General features: G+C 45.1%; 1 long non-coding RNA gene across 1 annotated transcript; it reads left to right on the forward strand.

Moving 5' to 3' along the window:
- The first annotated feature begins 1,858 nt into the window (after positions 1-1,858).
- Positions 1,859-4,278, forward strand: LOC311595923. The gene is made up of 3 exons (XR_014778620.1): positions 1,859-2,006; positions 2,991-3,355; positions 4,046-4,278. It is a non-coding gene; the product is annotated as an uncharacterized lncRNA (long non-coding RNA).
- The last annotated feature ends 1,427 nt before the right edge of the window (positions 4,279-5,705 follow it).

Below are 5,705 nucleotides of genomic sequence, written 5' to 3' on the forward strand. Positions count from 1 at the left end.
TGTTTGAGACTTTTTTTTGCATGTCTTTTTAATATAAGAGACTTTAAAATTAAAAAAATTAGTGTTGATTTATTTTCAAATGGATTTAGGTATCTCTTCGTTATATGACTTCTTTGATGCACTACCATAGTGAGTAGTAGTAACAAGTTCAAATATTAAATAAACCCTTCACCTTGATTGTTCTTGTTCTTGATTCTTATGTCACATTCATTAGATTTTCTATTTGAATTAATTAATCCATTTCTTTCCTGATGCTATTGATGTTAATAAGCTTCCCTCCCAACCCCTGACCTTGTAATGAAAAAAAAAATCCTCGTGGGTTGGACAGGGACAACCATAAGAAAACTGTCACACTGAGCTAGCATGTGACCTATTACCCAAGAACAAATGGCAAGTGAAGGACAACAGTCATATATAAACACTGAGCTCCTAATGTCTAGGGGCCTCCTCTCCCACATCCTCTGTTTTCCTTTAGAACACCTGTGCTTCCATTAAGAAACTATCCCAACCACTAATTCCTTCAGATAACCACACAACATTTCACACAACCTAAGAACAGTGCTCCGAGAATAGGACTTTCTAGTTGGGGTATGTCATCTATCGATGCTGTTTGCAATCCTAAGTCCACTGCCCCCTTTAAGTTCTTGCTCAGTGGCTTCTCTTACAACTTAGGGGCAGGGGAAGTGTGGAGTAGAAAGTGGGAGGAAGCAGGCTGGGCGTGGTGCACTCAAGAGGCAGAGGCAGGAGGATCTTTGTGAGTTCGAGGGCAGCCTTGTCTACAAAGTGCATCCAGACAACCAGGGCTGTTACACAGAGAAACCCTGTCTCAAAAATAAATAAATAAACAATAATAAAAGAAGTGGGAGGAAGTGAACACAAGGGAGGTGGGTAGACCGCTGAGCCACTTAGCTGAGCAGTGGGTAGCCCTGAGGGTGGGCCTGGCTAGAGCCGGCTGAGGGAGACCTGGACCCTCAGTTGGAATTTCTAGGTGTAAAATTGGCAAGGCAGCTGAGAACATTTTCCTGGAGCTCTGGCTAAGTGTCAATAGCGGGCAGGGGCTGGCCTGTAGGTGGTATTGACTGGATGAAATTCCCCTCACGGAGAGAAAGAACAGAACAAGAAAGGACAGTCTGTCTGTGGGTAGAGAGAAGGGAGACGGGAAACAGGTTTGGAGGAAGTCAGGAACAGAGGGGACAAAACCAAGGAAGGATGGCTCCTTCCACAGCCCTAACCTTGTCTTGCTTGGCTTGGCTTTCCCACCTCAGTGACTCACCACCTAGGGAGCGGCTCACTCAGCCAACAGCTGTCCCTAATGACTTCCTCCCTCCTCCCAGCAGCGAGCCTTATCAGTTCCTAATGACATTTGGATTTGCTCACTCCTCTTTCCCTTTCCATTGGTAACCTCCAAACGCCCTCTGACCCCTTAAGCCTAACATCTCTGCCCCGGACAATGGAAATAGGCTCTTCAGTGGTCTTCCTGACTCGGAGCCTGTCCCCTCACTTATCTGGACCATTATCACTGGAAAGAATGCTCAAAAAAAGGACAAGTAAGATTCCCTACCATTGCTGTGCTGAACCCCTGAATTACTTCTATGGTATTGCGAACGGTTCCTGCCAGGCTCTCAAGCCTCATCCCAAACCACCCCCTCTCATACGCCATAAACCTTCTTGCTAGTTTGTAAATATACCAAATTCTTCGAGGACTTGCCTTCGCTAGTCCTCCACACAAAGTGCTCGGCCCCAGACCTACACAGGGCTGGCACTGTTTTTCAGTGAGGCCCCACCCTAAGAGCCGCCTCCACCAGAGGGGCTTTCCCTGGCCACCCCCGCCCACCACATTAGCAGAGGTTCAGTATATTAGTTGCTAGAGCTAGCCTTTGTTAACCAAGTGTCTCCCACTAGGTGGCTCAAACAATAGACACTAAGTGTCTCTTGGTGGAGAGAAATCTGAGGCCAAGGTGTGTTTCCCTCTGAGAGAGCGTGGAGGAAGAGTGTCTGGCTGGCAGGTTTGCAGACTTCTTCCCTTTTCCCGTCCCATTAGCTTCCCTGTTCGGGTGCCTCTGTGCAAATTCCACATACTGAAGTAAGACTCACTTGGATGCTTTCACTTTAACTTGGTAACCTCTATAAGGAGGCCTTGGATCCTAGAACTTCAACAAACGGGCGAGGGACACAACTCAACCCACAAACGCACAGCCAAAGTGCCGCCATATTTCCCGGCTATATTTTCTTCAAACCACTTGTCCCTGTCTGAAATTATAATGCTTGCCTTTTTTTATTCACTTCTGAAATTTCCTTGGGGGGAACAGGAGGAGGGTAGGAGGAGAAGCCTTGTCTGTGGAGCAGAACCTGCCAGTGTCCCTGACATATCCCGTTACCATAGATACCAACGGCACCCCACTGCAAGCATCTGCAGTTTTCTGCTGGAGGTTTCCCCTAGCGTGCTTGCTGTTACATGAAACATTCGGGAGACGCTGGGAAAGGTCACAGCAGATGAGACTTGGTAAAGGAATGCCCCACTGCAGTGAGAATTTTGGCTTCTTTTAAAAAACAGAAATATTATGGGACTGTGTTTTCATTTTAATCCCAGGTGTAGGGATGTGGGGCTGCTTTGCAGCAGGTGACTATGATTTGCCTCTTGCTCTAGCAGGGGTGTGGTTTTGCCAGCTGCAGATCGTTTCTACAAGTGTGTGATGTTTGGAATTCTGGGAACTTTTCAGAGGACACGCGCACGCGCGCACACACACACGCTAAATGCCAGAGTCCCGATGGGCGTGTGGTTGGTTGTTGGTTGCTGTTTGTCTCATAGTCGTGTGCAGACAAGAAGAAATTAGATCTCCTGATGACAAAGATCAAAATTGCCACAAGGAACTCGATACCCCTAAGCAGCAGGAAATAGTCTAATGATACCCATCACCCCCTTTCTGACCCCTGGCTTTACTCAGGGATCTCTTTCCTTTCCTCTCTGTCCTTTTTTCTCTCTTATCTAGTGTTAGGAGGTTGAAGGGGTGGAAGAAAAATGGTGGAGAAGGGAGGAAGAAAAACGAAACCCACAAAGTAGCAAAAGACCGGCTACACCCCACCCTCCTCACCTTGCTGGAGGCAGCTGAAGGGGTTTCTGCCATCACCCAGCTGTTGTCATAAGACAAAGCCAAGGTACCCATGGCGTTCATGAGTGTATCTACATTGTCTTCCCTTTCCCACCTCTCCATTCTTGACGTCCACACTAAAGTCTCCAGAGGTCACGTCTACAGTCAAGTACTTACACTCCGTCCATGACCTTGGGGAAAAGCCACTGTGAAGTTTTTAACACTACATATCTGGATCCTTAAAAGTCCACAGTATAAAATTTCAGGTAAATGCTCAGTACGTAATAATGGATGAATGAACAGAGGCCACAATTGACAACATCAAATGCTACACAAAAGTATCTGGTAGAAGATACTTTTTACAAAGAGCAATGTGGCAATTCCCAGGTCACTGATGGAAAAACGGTGATCAGAGTTGAATAACAGGCAACCAGGAGCAGGAGAATTAGCTTTATTATGCAACAGAGTAGAAGAATCATTTCTTTTTTTTAAATTAGAAATATTTATGTATACTCAATGCTGACTTAACGGCAACAGAAAGGACGAAGGTAAGGGGAGCAGGTTATAGATCAGTCTTAAATGGCAAATTAGTGGCTGGGCTAGAGATACAGATGGAGGAGTTAATCAGGGGTGACAGAGAACTTTTGTCTCCTCTTATAAGAAAGGAAGACAGAAAGTAAGGCCTAATAGAAATGAATACAAATATACAGATACAGCTACAACACTTATTAACAGAATACATATTTGGAAATATATATTTAATATTTATATTTGTATATACTTATATATACAATTAAATTTAAATATATATATATATGGAAATACACAAAATCACTTAACACTTATTGGGCGTACTCCCTATTTTAGGCTCTAGTCTATGGACTTTCACACATTAACTAATTTACTCTTCAAACTCCCATATGAATTAGGTATTTATATTGTCTTTTTTTCTGTAGATGAGAGAGATTAAATCTATTGCTCAAAGTCAGAAGACTAATAATAAATAAGTGATGAAGCCAGGATGCAAACCCAGAACCTATGATCTCTGGATCCAGAGTGATTCGTGGTAGACACAAAGGAAAACACAAAGAAGAATTCTGAATCTAAGAGGGTACGAAACATTTGTGAAATTCTTCGATCCATACAGATATGGAAATCATCAGGGGTTCCTGCTTACAGCCTTTCTCTTCTTGAGAAGTGGATGGTGACTCTGAGGACAGTGATGGATAGGATACTGTCCTGGATCTTAATAGTGACAACTTGGAGATGCTGCCCCACGGAAAGGGAGAAAGGGGAGGGAACGGGCCTGGAGGCTAAGTGACTGTCTCTAGGGACAAGGGCCCTTGGCAGTTAGCAGTGGGAGAACAGAGGCTGCCAAGAGAAGTAAGACACAGAGAGGGGCTGTCGTTGGAATGTCTGCTTTTTTCGTTTGTAGCCTGAAAGCTGCATTCAGTTCATAGAGTTTTAGAGTGAAGAGTTTAATAGGTGGTGACCACAGAAAACCACTGATAAGACAGGGGCGGGGTGGGGCCAGAGAGAGGGCTCAGTGGCTAAGAGTGCTTGCTGCTCTTCCAGAGGTCCCAACTGGAGTTGTCAGCATTCACGGCAGGTGCCTGTAATTTCAGCTTTAACAGGACCCATCATTTTCTTCTGGATTTTGTATACATTTGCACACAAGCTCGTGTGCGCTCACTCTCTCTCACTTTACTTCTCCCCACCTCTCTCTCTCTCTCTCTCTCTCTCTCTCTCACACACACACACACACACACACACACACACACACACACACGAGTGAGATAGGAAACAAAGAAACCAACCATGAGATTTATAGCCAACTTCTCCTGGGGCACTCTGGGAACCAGTGTGGGCACACTCCTTAGAGTCACCCCCCCCCCCCAGAAAGGCCCCACCATCACCACTGTGACCTAGTTCACACCAGCTAGTTCACACCAGCCTCAGAAGGAGTCACTGGTTGATGGGCTGGCATAGATGGCTGAGTGGACTTTGTTGGCCACAGAGTGATTTAGGCGGAGAGATGCTGGTTTTGAGAACCCTGATACCAGGCATGTTTTACTGAATGAGCATCCTTTTGAAAAAATGGGGGCGGGACGCATAGAGGTGGGCGTGGATCCTGACAGGGTTTCTCTGTGTAACAGAGCCTTGGCTGTCCTGCACTTGTTTGGTAGACCAGGCTGGCTCAAACTCATAGAGATCTGCCAGTCTCTGCTTCCTGAGTGCTGGGATTAAAGGCGTGTGCCACCTGGTAATCTTGATAGGTGGTATCAGCATATAGTTTAAAACGTAAGAACAAGAGTATACACTGAAAAGCAATTCTTCTTTCCCTGCCACTCTTCTCTGTTTTTCACTGTTGTGTTGTAGTTTCTTATATATCCTGTCAAAGTTGGTACAGTAGGCTCTGTGTGTGTGTGTGTGTGTGTGTGTGTGTGTGTGTGTGTGTGTGCATGTGCGAGAGTGTGTGTGTGTGTGTGTGTGTTTTACAGGGGCAGGTATTAAAGGTACAGCTATTTAATGTATCTATTAAAGATATGGTTAACATAGAAGGTGTATATGGAGTATATGTATATCTATACATGTATATAGCCATTAATTTGGAGA

This window comes from Acomys minous (assembly GCF_964271855.1).
Source record: "Acomys minous genome assembly, chromosome: 4".
Lineage (NCBI taxonomy): Eukaryota > Metazoa > Chordata > Mammalia > Rodentia > Muridae > Acomys > Acomys minous.